The sequence below is a fragment of the Alexandromys fortis genome, unplaced genomic scaffold (genome assembly GCF_014885135.2).
Source record: "Alexandromys fortis isolate MF-2015 unplaced genomic scaffold, M_Fortis_MF-2015_v1.1 scaffold_15, whole genome shotgun sequence".
In the NCBI taxonomy this organism is placed as follows: Eukaryota; Metazoa; Chordata; class Mammalia; order Rodentia; family Cricetidae; genus Alexandromys; species Alexandromys fortis.
This window is the reverse complement of record NW_026067911.1, coordinates 11,403,061-11,414,628: the sequence shown is the minus strand read 5'-3', so window position 1 is coordinate 11,414,628 and position 11,568 is coordinate 11,403,061.

Below are 11,568 nucleotides of genomic sequence, written 5' to 3'. Positions count from 1 at the left end.
GAGGAAACGAAGAAGACACAAATTCCATACTATAAATATTGTGGATATTAAGTAATAAAATTAGGAATCATAGAGGAAATCATAAAAATAGGTTTTTATTTTATAAATTCTATTTAGTAGCTCTCTGAGTGAGGAATGACTTTAAATATATTCGACACCAGAATTTCATAGTTATTTACCTGCTCATAAATGCTTTTACTCTAAGAAGCTGTGGATTCACTTTGAATTTTTAAATCCTATTTTATCCCATATTTACTTTTATAAAAGAGGATTTAAGAGGCTTCAGATTCAGTATATGCTGTGCTTTAAGAAGGTACAAAACTATTATTCAGATTTTCAAATACAGCTCAGTGTTCATGTCTGTAATCACAGAACTGTGGAGACTGAGGCAGAAGGATTATCTGTCACAAGTTTAAGGTTAGCGTGAGATAGATAGCAAGGTTGTATAGCCAAATCTAACAATGGGTGGTTTTCGTCTGCATCCATACTTTCGAGGTTTGTAAATGCGCACTCATAACAGCTGTAGTTGCTTGCACAGGAACAAGCTAGGAAATTTCCCAGTGTAGATGGGGCCGGTATTCCCCAGGCCCTAATTCTAACTGAGAAACTATGGGTAGTTGATGGCTCCTGGGGGAGGAAAGTCAATTTTCCTCAGGGTTGCCTATGCTTCGATGGATAGCCCATAGGCCATGAAGGACATGAAACTGGAAGAAGCCATGGTCAGGTGTCTGGGAGGGGTTTAAGGAGAAGAGTGGAGGATGGACATATTCAAAACACATTGCATGTATTTTTGATTTCTCAATGATTATAATAATACATTAAAAACAAAGGTTGATTTTTTATTATTATAAATAAAATTTATTCATTTATTTTACATTCCAACCACTGTTTCCCTTCCTTCCTCTCTTCCCAGTCCCTCCTTCCATCTTTGTCCCTCCTGGATTGCCCCCCAATCCACTCTTCCATTTTTGTTCAAAAAAGGCAGTCCTCCCTTGGGTGTCAACAAGACATGACATATCAAATTGAGGAAGGACTAAGCTCCTCCCCTTGTTTTAAGCCTGACTGAGACAACCCAGTAGGAGAAATAGTCTCCTAAAAAGAGTTAGGAACAGGCCCTCCGCCCACCACTAGGAATCCCACAAGTAGAGGACCTAGGTCCATCCATGAAGACTCCCTAGCTGTCAGTCCAGAGTCCGTGAGCTCCTATGAATGCAGATTAGTTGTTTCTTTGGGTTAAGTACATTGTTCTCTAGCTACTAATGTAAAAGTTTGCCTAGTTATCATACTCAGAAGCTTGTGCCTCAGGCTAGTCCTCTTTTACCCCTGTGATGGCTATCACTGTATCAGACGGGCTCCTTCATCTTTCCTCTTTCCTCACATCCTTTGTCATAGCAGAGCACTGAAACCTTGCCTTTAGTACCAGAAACACTACTCCCACCAGGCACAGGGCTTAATTTCAGCTATCACAAGTTATTCATTTGGGGAGGGAGGGGATAACTGTATATAAGAATTTACATAAATTTGCAATATTCAGCATAAAACCATCACTATATGAGAAGAAGATAAGGAACCCTATGGTAGTGCTATCAGTTGAAACACAACTGTAAAGCTACAATCAGCTCAACAACTAGGAAGACCTACACCTGCTTATTCTGCCTTGACGTCTCAGCTGTTTATCCTTTATATTCCTATAAACAACATCTGAAATAAATCAATTTATAACAGGAGAAATTATGCTCTGTATGCTTTAGATCTATATTGAGACAGAGTGACATCATAGAAGTGCATGGAGAGGCTGTTGCTCTTTCTGAGAATTGGAAAGCAAAAGGAGGAACAAAAAGATTCTGGATCACAGTACCATCTTCAGAAACACACCATACGTGCTCTGTCCTGTGGCATGACTTTCCGTAATAAGACTATAGATTTAAACCTTTAATGTATGGAGCTCAAGAAGAGGTCCATACTCCTCTATATTCCAATACTAAACAGTGGAGGGATTGTTGATTTCATGAATACTTCATGAATGGATTATAAGGAATAATGTGATTAATATGATACTTGTTCATAAGAAGAGTTTTTTTTTTAATTGTCATGTTAGTAAGAGTCACCTGTCACCCAGGAAGTTTCTTTCTTGTGTGATCATTGACTAGGAATTAAGTAGGTTGTCTGCATTTCAGGTACAAGTAAAAAAATGTATTTTTGTTTTGTTTTGTTTTTTAGTACTCTCTTACCCAATAGTTGAACAGAATACGTGTTGTGAAGGATATGTAGTAGGGGAATTCTAAACAGTTTTTATAAATATTTGCAACATAATATAAGATTGCTTTAATTCCCTCTTTGCCGTATAGAAATTGGACTGAATAAACTTTGAGGAAATTCGGGTAATTACTGAAAATACTTTTTAGTTTGTGAACTGGCATATGGCATGCCATCTTTTCCTTTCAACCTGTGTTCACATTATGATCAAATTTGATATGTCTGAAAAAGCAGGAAAATAAAAGGGAGTGTCAAAACAACCATATCAAAAATCATGTATACTACTGATTTGGGAGCTTTTTAAAAAATGATAAGCAAAAATGTAAAGGAATTCCCCTTCAAGTTAAACAGGTGTTTACCCTGCTCAAACCATTGTAGGATTCTGGATAAAATCTCATCACTCCAAACTGAGGTGATCTAGTTTGTGTAACAAAAGACAGGGTAAAAAACTTACCTTTGCAAAGATGAAATCTAAAAATTTCAAACCTCATTTCCACTTACATTATATTGAATAGAATTACACCATAGGTCCATAATGAGCAGTGTTCACTTGGAAAGACCTGTGTCCTGCTAGAATCCTTGTTCTTAGAGAAAAGAGAATTTGAGTGCATTTAGAGAGAATTGTATATCTTTAGCAGGACGTGGAACTAAAAAATTCATACCTGTTCCACACCTGTGTATCTGTAACTCTGACCACTTGAGCCAAAACTGAGGAAGCTTCTGCAAGCATCTATGCCAATAGGAAAAATGGGATGGCACAGTGGTGTGGTTATGTGGAAATTTAAGAACTCCTCTCCCACTACGATTCTGTTACATACATTAGGTAGCCCATTGTGCTTCCTGGCATGTGCTAAATAACCTCTATGATTCTTGTTCATGTCAGTTAAACATTTTTTTTAAAATAGTAAAACCCACGTGCTTCATTGCTTCACATTTCAAGTTTTTTTTTAAAAAAATCTCTGTATATATACACAAAAATATGTGATATAATATTATACATATGTAATCTTTAGAACTCCCAAATAATGTGAAGAAAGTTATTATTCATAACCTTTCAATAACTTCTGAAAACTTAATTTCTCTCCTCCACAAATGGCTTATTTTGACAGTTTCTTGACATAATAATAAATAGAAGTATTCCAGAAGGCAAGAAAATTGGTGAATCACGATCATTACTAAAATAGGTAAAATAAAAGAATAATTGAGTACAATTTTAGCTGTAATTAAAAGAAAAAAATTGGGCTTAGATTTTGGGAACAGTGATAGTTTATTTAAACTTTTAGGGTCCAAGGCTAAGAATTATTTTATGATAAAGCCTTCATAAGGTGCAGTGGATAGAATTGTGACATGAAAACAGTGTTTTCTAATAGACCTGTTTTTAGATTCTAAACTGTATGCTCATTTGGGGAATGGAGAAATGGCTCAGGGGTTAGGACACTGAATTATCTTCCACAGAACATTGGTTCTTTTGCCAGAATACATATGATAGTGTGTAACTATCTGTATCTCCTGTTTTATGGGACCTGATACCCTTTACTGGACTCTATGATCTCCAGGCATGCATAAGACAGACAGACATACATGCAAAAAATTAAAACTCTATAAAGTTATAAAAAAAATAAGCAAATGATATCATCATTGTATATTAGTTCAAAATATTTGATATCATTCTTTTGATAGATTTTTGCAGGCTTAAGTTGAATGAAAACATTTTGGCTGACTTTACACTGAGTATAATTTATTTTTTCTGTTTCTGTTTGTGTGTGTGCATGCAAAGGGACATGATTGCTGCTGTCTGACGAGGTCAGAAGGCAACAGTGGATCCTCTAACCTGGAGCTAAAGGCAGTTGTGAGATACCCAGCATAGTGCTTTGAACTGGACTCCAATACTCTGCAAGAACAATAAGCATTCTTATTCACTAAGCCATCTCTCTGTCCTCATCTCTGAATATTTAAAAATCAGTGAATTCTTAATGAGCTGATTAGATACTTGTAGCTAAAGCACTTAGCTTTCAGAAAATTAATAAGTAAACAAATAATAATGTGTGACTTTCTTAAACCTGAAAAGATCAAATAGCTCAGAACACAAGTAAACAAGAAAATGTGAACTTTTATGAACCAAGAATGCAGAGTTCACTTCTCCTGTAGAGAAACAAGTACACACCACAAAATAATCCTTGCAATTTCCTTAAAATTCAGTTAATGCTATAGAGATAATAAAACAGTCATGGAATTCAAAATTGTTGTTGAAAATCTTTTCCAGTCTTTCCATTACATTGACTTTAAGCATAATGAAATTTTCAACATTAATTAATATGTCTTTTGTTTTTCCTTTTTCACTGAAGGAACTTGTTAATTACACTGCTCTCTACAGATGTATGAAAGTATAATAAGGATAGACTATGTAAAAGCTCAATCACAGTGTGGTGATGTGGGATTTCCCTCTCTATGCTGAGATTACCATTAATGAATAAAGAAACTACTTAGGACCTATAGCAACGCAGAACTTAAGTAGGCATGGAAAACTAAACTGTATGCTGGAAGAAAAAAGAGCAGAGTCAGAGAGAGAGAAGCCATGTAGCCCCACCTGAGACCAGAAGCAGGAACTTTAGCCGGTAAGCCACAGCCACGTGGCGATGTACAAATTAATAGAAATGGGATAAATTCCGATGTAATAGTTAGCCAATAAAAAGCTAGAGCTAATGGGCCACACAGTGATTTAATGAGTACAGTTTCAGTGTGATTATTTCAGGGCTGAGTAGCCAGAAACAAACAGGAAGCTTCTGTACTACAGTGTGAAACTTGAAATTTACCACCTACCTTCTCTTCCCTGCCATTGTGTCTTCCAAAGCAGTCATATTAGGCAAGACAATAACATTAGACATCTGGGTTCAAAGGGATACAGGCGGGGAAAAAAAAACATGCCCTCCCCTGAGCCCTAGGACGAGCTGATTGTACTGTAGGTCTCAGAAAGAGATGTGGCATGCAGCTGGATGCAGAAGAGCACCTCCATCATAGATAGAGAAATTGCTTGTGCTGTGTGGTCTCTAACCTACTCTAAAGAAGGTCCCTGAAGACTGGATCCAGAAAGGGTACAAGCAGAGTCAAGGAATGTGACTGATCTTTAGGGCCCTGTCAGGGAATCTAGACATGGCTCTGCTCATAAAACACTCAGTGCATGTATCTTGGGCTCACCCTTCTGTAGTGTCTGAGTTGTATTTCTATTGTTCATACTTGAGTCCTTAGCACAATGACAGGCAAAGAAAGGGTAGGGTCATGGAGAGAAAGGAGACAGGGTCAAATGTATAGCTGGAAGTAGAAATGTCAGATGAGCTTGGCATGTTCTGAGAACCTCTGCTTGCTGACTGTGGGAACTTGAGTACATGTAGAAAATGGCCTCACTCTTCTCTGCCATTTGAACACTGTCAATGGAGAGCCTCACCCTGCCAAGTGTACCTGCTCAGTCAGGGACACAGCATTTGGGCACAGGTGCTAAAGACAAAGTAAGACCTGTGTGTACATGGCGCCTGCTTCTAACTGATCCAGGCCAAAGATGCTAGCTGAGGCATGCTTTTGATCTGCCCCAGGGATCATGAGCCTAGAGCTTCCCTGGGGTTGTAGCTGACCCAGTTCAAGAGACTGACTTTAGAGTTGATGCATTGGTAGTCAGCCTAGGATGTTATTCTAGGAAGAGTTCTTTCTGCAGCTTGTAACCAGTTTGCAAATATTTGCTTGCATAGTGACTTGCTCCTAGGAGTATTTACTCCCAATTCTGGCCTGTGGCTAAATTTCAATGTTCACACCTCATGAGTAACAAGACAATTATTCTGTCAGCTTCACTATCATAAAATGCATTTGATTAGGAGACTGAATGTTTTCTAAGCTCACAATTCAGCTGTTTAAGTGATACATTAAGGCTTTAATGTCTTAACTCCTAGCAATGCCAAACTTACCTCATTTCAATTTTCCCTTCCCCTCAAGGTGCATTTGTCCTATTACTTTATTTAAGCAGTAAGTCTGTGAAATAAAATACATGAAGTCCACAAACCAATAGCAGAAATGACTGTTCTTTCTGCTAAAGGAATTCCTCACAGGTTAGATATTCAAATACCATTATTTTAACATTGTGCACATTGGCTACAAAATAATATTCCATATGAATTTTTGAACAGTTGGTACCAAATACTGAGCACAATTAGTAAATTCTATTGTCAGACAGGAAAGACCTACACACTTAACAGGTAATTTTTGCAGTAAGAAGGCATGCAAGATATTAGTTTTTATTTAAAATTAAAATATAAGTACATCATGTCCCTATTCCCTTTAGGTTTTCTCCAACCCTTCTTACTCATACATCCTTGATCTTATTGAAATTCATAGTCCCTATTTATTTCATTGACATATACTATGATATGAGTGTATGTATGATCTACATTATAATTATTCTATGAGTATGTATAATATATATGCATATATTATATAAATTATTCCTAAAATATAAAATACAGCCTACTCAGACTTGCTTGCATGTTTTCAGAGAGGACTATTTGATATTGAATAATCAACTGGTGTGGTCTTTCCACTTCCAGCATTCAGTTGGTTTCCGTCGTTATTTGCCTATGGTTGATTGAGGCCCCATGATATTTCATTCCTTTTCACTGATAGCATTTCTATTGCTGTCATGCTTCTTCAGGTATTTTTTTTTATGCAGCCATGGTGATGAGACTTGATGACACAGGTTCTCAGACATTTCCAGGAGACACTATATTACATCAAAGTTTCTGTTCCTCTGGCTCAACCCTGTCTTCTTTTGGGATTGCAGAGCATAGATGTCGGAGCCGTGTTATAGATGTATTATTGAGGCTGGGCTCTACACAGTCAATTATTATCCACATTTTAATCAGACCTCACTCAAACTTGAAAGCCTCCCCTTTCAGTAGTAGCTTTCATGTCACTAGAAGTTGCTTCCAAGATAGGGAAGCAACTAAGAGCCCCAACCAGCCATGATACCTGTGAACTACAATGACTGGCAAAACAATGTATCTCTAAGGGTATATAGTAGCACACATACCTTGTTGATCATCAAAAATCTCTCTAGTCAAGGCCTGTTCAACGGGAGAAAAAATTTATCTAGTACTGGAAACCTAGTCAATTACTCAGGAGTCGTGGAGTCATAGCTCTTGGAGGAGAACCTCTGACCACTATTTTAAGAAGCCAGCATAATTTCTAATTTACCCTCTAAATATTTATCCTTATGTCCAAGTTAAATATAGACCACACCTCTCACCAAGGAAGCTTCTATTGTCATCAAAGGGAGACCATAACAAAAAACTCCAACTAACTTTGTGTGTTTTAAACTGAGGTATAGAGATGTCTAAGTGATTAAGATCTTACCAAGGAGCTGAATTCAGAAAACTTCCTATATTACTCTCTACCTTAATTTTTAATATAAGATCTATCAGTGAACTTGTAACAATCTGTTTTACTACACTATATTGTCTAGTTATTGTGTTCTATCATACCAATTTCTGCACTACCTCCAGAGAAAATATTACAGGTGTACAAATATACTCAAATTTTTATATGATTGCTTGGCATATATACATTCACACACATACAAAGACACTTATGGAATAGATAATTGAGAGAATACACACCAATAAAAATGTGAATCTTGCCTTACCTGGTGTAAGCTCATGCTCAATTTTTGGATATGTGACTCCCTAAAAGAAAGTCATAGAGTGTTACTTGCATTGTCAGTAATATAAATAAGTTTATTCTAACTATTTGGCTAAATAGTAAGAGTGAAGACATTATATGTGAATATGGCAAATGTCATGGCTTGCTGTCTGGTTATTTTTATATAAAAACAAGAACATTTTTAGCTTTTTTTTCTTAACCATGTTAATAAAAAGTTTCATTGTCTCCTTTATATCTGTAAATGTTGTTCAAATTATTCTGTTCTACATACTTCAGATATTATTATTTCTCATCCTGATTGTTATAAAAGCTTTTTATCTAATCATATCTTCAGTCTGATACCTGTGTAAACATTCTTGTTTGTTTACTTATTGTTTTTTTTTTGTTTGTTTGTTTTTGTTTTCAAGACAAGGCTTCTTTGTGTAATTTTGGTGCCTATTCTAGAACTAACTTTTGAAGACCAGGCTGGACTTGAACCTACAAAGATCCACCTTCCTCTGCCTCCCCAATGCTGGGATTAAAGGTGTGTGCCACCACTACCCAACAGTAAACATCTCTTAATAAAACATCCTAAGCTAAAGTATAATGGAAAACTTGAATACATAGAAAATAATAGTACAGAATTATTGCTGATGCTTGATATGAATTTAGATAGAGTCCAAAGACTTTTTTTTTTTGGTTTTTCGAGACAGGGTTTCTCTGTGGCTTTGGAGCCTGTCCTGGAACTAGCTCTGTAGACCAGGCTGGTCTCGAACTCACAGAGATCCGCCTGCCTCTGCCTCCCGAGTGCTGGGATTAAAGGCGCGCGCCACCATCGCCTGGCTCGTCCAAAGACTTTTTTAAGCTTCTAAATTATTATGATGTAACTCAAGTGTTGTGTTATGGTGCCATAAATCTAAAAGGAAGAGAAAGAGACACACACATACACACACACAGAGAGAGAGAGAGAGAGAGAGAGAGAGAGAGAGAGAGAGAGAGGAAGAAGAAGGAGGAGGGGAGAAGGAGGAGAAGAAGATGGAAGGATATAAGGAAGGAAGGAAGGAAAGAAGAAAGGAAGGAAAAGGAAAAAAGAAAATGTTGTCTTAACAAATTAACCTCAAATAACAGGGGATTATTTAAAAAACATTCATTTTTACTCATAAAATCCCAAAATGGACCAAGTAGACTTTCTCTGCTGTCACTTTACCAAAATCTTAAGGAAGAGAATCTGAGGGCCTCACAGAGACTCTTGGTTTCAGTTTCTAGACACAACAATAACTGTTTTGACTCATTTTTCTTCTACATACATGTAACAAAGGCAAGTGCTGCATCAGTACTACATGTAATTATAATGATGGAGCTAATTCCCAACCTGGAATGAAAACAGTAATACACAATGTTTCCACATGTTTACAAAGCATGTTTCGGAGACCATCTTCAACAAGTATATCACTCACCAGATTAGGGGAATGGGGATTAGAAAAATAAGTGAAGAGAGTGAAGATGTGAGTAAAAATAACAAAACAGCAGCATAGGATAGTACTAGTAAGAAGTTTCAGTGAATACTGAAATTTGCCCACATTTAATTTTCCAATCACTTTTATACCCCAATACAATGGGATGGGGGAAGAGAAGGCAAAATACTGCTTTAATATGATACAAAGGACAACTAACACAATTACTTGCTTCAATGCTTTGAGACATCAGACCATTAATTAGTTAGAAAAGCATTCTTATGTTTAGGTAGTGAACCGATCATAGACCAAGCATCCTGAAAGGCAGGCACTCCTTAAGTCAAACCTCTTGTTTCAAAAGAAGAATCAGAAGAATACTTGAATTTCCTGACCTTCAGTAGGGTGGAGAGAATCTACCTGCATGGGCCATCTTAATGCCCAAAACATCAAGTAACCATATCTTAGGTCAGGGTATGCAGCCGCATTCGTTCTCAACAACTTTGAGCCAGCTGAAACTTTCTGACCTTGAGACAGATGGAAGTAAGCTCACATTTTGGGCCTTCATAAGAGTAAACTGTTCTTTTGTCATAAATGTATAGTAATATCTGCTTTGTGCCTGGTTCTGCTCTGTCTTGACTTGTTCCTTCTCATTTTATATCCTCCAGACTGCCACATTTTCTTTAACATGTCCTATTAAATTTCAAGTCATAGTCACGTTCGTGTTAGTTTCAAATACATTATCCCATATCATCTTATACTGTTTTTGATTACAAAATAACTAAAATGCTATCTTAACACTTTTCTATAGCCCCTCTACTCCCATATACAAATCTTGCACATTTTTAAAGTTAAAAAAAAAACACAGCATTCTTCTCTATGAAGCCTCTGATAATATCCCAGTTTCCATCTATTTCAAATATTCCTGATTTAACAATGGAATACTGGTTCCATGCATGTTTGATTGATAGTCATTGCCACTAACAGTATGATGAAAAGTCTGAAAATATTGAACTAGTAAATCCTAAACATTTTTTTGGTGTGTGTGTGTGTGTGTGTGTAACAGGGTTTCTCTGTAACTTTGGAGCCTATCCTGGAACTAGCTCTTGTAGACCAGGCTGGCTTCAAACTCACAGAGATCCACCTGCCTCTGCCTCCCAAGTGCTGGGATTAAAGGTGTGCGCCACCACCACCCAGCTCCACTCAGTTTTAAAACAATGCACAAACCCCCTGCCATGGACCAGCTTAGGGGAGCCACTCAGACCGTGGGAGAAGCAGGGTCTTGGTAACAGGAAGACACAAGTTCAGCGAATGACAGACAGATACAACACACAAGAGAGTGGTTGGAATCTGCTGCGATTTCACTGAATTCATGTTTTCATTATATAGTATTCAAACAAAGAACAAATCAGAAGGTCACGTATCATTGGTTGGCACAGTATGAAAGCTTCTTTTAGTCACATCAGCGATATTTAAGAAAAGTACATTATCAGGAACAGGTGTTAGACATAAAGCATCCTTAGAAAAGGAAATCTTTGGTGATATGAAAGATATTCGTCAGTATTGCTATGGGATAGGGTCATTTCAGGTTCCCTATCCTCCGCTTCCCAAGGGACTAACTGGGGACATGGCCTTGGGCTCCTGGGAGCCACTCTAGGTTCAAGTCTCTTGCCAACCCTAAGTTGGCTCCCTTAACTAAGATATGTGCTTCCCTGCTCCCCTATCCAACCTTCCTTTATCCCAATCTTCCTGTTTCCCCAAGTTCCCCCAGTCCTCCCCTTCTCACTTTTCTCTCCCCGTCCCCCCTTATCCCCAACCCACTCCACCCCCAAGATCCCAATTTTCTCCCCGGCAATTTTATCTACTTCCCTTAGCCAAGAGGATAACTATATGTTTTTTTCTTGGGTTCACCTTCTTATTTAGCTTCTTTAGAACCTTCATCTGGTGATGGATGGAGATAGAGACAGAGACCCACACTGGAGCACTGGACTGAGCTCCCAAGGTCCCAATGAGGAGCAGATGGAGGGAGAACACGAGCAAGGATGTCAGGACCACGGGGGGTGCACCCACCCACTGAGACAGTGGGGGCTGATCTATTGGGAGCTCACCAAGGCCAGCTGGACTGTGACTGAAAAAGCATGGGATAAAACCGGACTCTCTGATCATGGCGAACAATGAGGAC